Source organism: Passer domesticus, unplaced genomic scaffold, assembly GCF_036417665.1.
Source record: "Passer domesticus isolate bPasDom1 unplaced genomic scaffold, bPasDom1.hap1 HAP1_SCAFFOLD_352, whole genome shotgun sequence".
NCBI lineage: Eukaryota > Metazoa > Chordata > Aves > Passeriformes > Passeridae > Passer > Passer domesticus.
This window is the reverse complement of record NW_026990131.1, coordinates 25,001-27,488: the sequence shown is the minus strand read 5'-3', so window position 1 is coordinate 27,488 and position 2,488 is coordinate 25,001.

Below are 2,488 nucleotides of genomic sequence, written 5' to 3'. Positions count from 1 at the left end.
CCTGCATTGCTCTACTTCAATTCTTTTGCCATTGGATAAAATGGAGCACACCACCAAATTGCAAAACAGGGCAACAGAAGCAGTCAGAGGACAGAGCACGTCTCTTCTGAGGACAAGCTGAGACACCAGGAGTTATTCAGCCTAGAGGAGAACAGGCCCCAGGGAGACTTCATTGCTATGTTCCAGTATTTCAAAGGGGATTCTCAGGAAGTAGGGGGCACCTTTTTTAACAGTTGCAATAGGACATGAGATAATATTTATAATATATAATGGGGATTGAGTCAGATTAGGTCTAAGGAAGATCTTGTTTACTTGGAACATGATGCAACCCTGACACAGGTTGCCCTTAGAGATGGCAGGTGCCCCATCCCTGGGCAGGGATGGGGCAAACATTCCATGGTAGGTGGGAAGGGGCTCTGAGCAACCTGATCTCTTTAAAGATGTCCCTGCGCATTGCAGGACACTTGCACCAGATGACCTTTACAGGGCCCTGCCAGCCCAGCCCAGTCTAGGACTCCTCACCCTTTTCCATTTCAAGAGCACCAAGAGTGGAGGTGAGGAGGAAGGGGGCTCATCTGATGCCTTGGACTTCCGTGGAGGAGGAGCCCATCCCTCGCACCCTGTTTCACCTGCGGCCCCTTTGCATTTTACCTGCAGGAGCTCCTTGGCAGACCAGAGCCGCTCCTCGTCTGCCTGCAGGCAGCAGCTCAGGAAGTCACACAGCCAAGGTGAAAACAGGTTGGGCTGCAGCAGCTTTTGTATCCCTCGTCTGGCTATCATGAGTTGAGGCTGGGGAAAAGGAAACACGAGTCTCCACCTGCTGCTTTCACATCTGTAACCGCTCTCCCACATCCCACTGTTTAACCCCTGTTCTTCAGTGGCAGTTTCTGCCCGGGCAGAGACCCAGAGATGCCTTTCCTTCACCAACCAAACACCCAAACCCCGATGCAGCCACAGCTTTTCCAACATTAAGCAGATCTTGCCTTGGCAGCTGATTTCATTGACTGACCTACTCAGTGGGAACTGCATCAACAAAAGCATGTTTTGTTTCTCTGAGGGTTCACACACACCTGACAGGCAGTTTGGAAGGGGAAGTTTGCTCTATCTATAATATTTCCAAGGATTATTACATGAAAATAATCTCTGCAGTGCTTGTTGGTCCCTTAAGCACAGCTGCCATAAAACAAAAATCATCAAGGTTTTTTTTCCTCCTCTTTTAAAAAATGCAGAAGCAGAATCCATCTAAAATAGACAGCAATAACAATGGAAAGAGGCCTTGGAGTCTCCATGAAAGTGCCTGCCACCATAGTAAGAGCTCTGTGCTGGTGGCACTGAAACAGATGGTGACCAAAGAGACTTTGTGACTTTCTTGTTCAACCCAGAGGAAAATTTCCTTCACTTTTCCCACACCACCAGAGGTCACAAAGAGGGTTTTATCCTGTCCCTCTGCAGCTGAGCTCAGCCACTGGACACGGTGGGGAGCTGGAGTCCTCACTGCCATTAGAACTGTGCAGCCCAGGGATGGCCCTGCTCCTGTGCTGCAGAAACACAGCACCGGCGCCGACTGCCCACGGTGGATCCCAGCCCAGGCTCCTGGCTGCAAGCTCACCAAGTTGTTAAAGCACCAAGAAACAGCCAAGGGTTGGCATACAATTCCAACTGCAGTCGGAGCAAAACACATCCTAAACTTCTCCAGGCCACCCACAATGTACAGACGATTTGAAAGCCTGAAAGTTTTGAAGACCTGCAGGATTTGGAAAAGACACTGCAGAATGGAGGAAAATTGATGTGCTTTGGTTAATAAAGAGAAAAGCAAGCAGAACTGCTTGGGCATTGCTTTGGTGTTTTTTTTTCATCTCTTTCTCTTTCTCTTTCTCTTTCTCTTTCTCTTTCTCTTTCTCTTTCTCTTTCTCTTTCTCTCTTTCTCTTTCTCTTTCTCTTTCTCTTTCTCTTTCTCTTTCTCTTTCTCTTTCTCTTTCTCTTTCTCTTTCTTTCTTTTTTTCATTTTCTCTTTCTTTTTCTTTTCCTTTTTCTCTTTCTCTTTCTCTTTCTCTTTCTCTTTCTCTTTCTCTTTCTCTTTCTCTTTCTCTTTCTCTTTCTCTTTTCCTTTTTCTCTTTCTTTTCCTCATTCTCTTTCTTTTTCTTTTTCTTTTTCATTTTCTTTTCTTTTTCTCTTTCTCTTTCTTTTTCTGTTTCTCTTTCTCTTTTTTTTCCTCTCTTTTCTTTTTCTTTTTCTTTTTCTTTTTCTTTTTCTTTTTCTTTTTCTTTTTCTTTTTCTTTTTCTTTTTCTTTTTCTTTTTCTTTTTCTTTTTCTTTTTCTTTTTCTTTTTCTTTTTCTCTTTTTCACTTTCTTTTTCTTTTTCTCTTTTTCTATTTCTCTTTCTTTTTTCTTTATCATTTTTCTTTCCTCTTTCTCTTTCTTTTTTTCTTTTTCTTTTTCAATTTCTTTTTCTCTTTCTCTTTCGTTTTCTCGTTCTCGTTCTCTTTT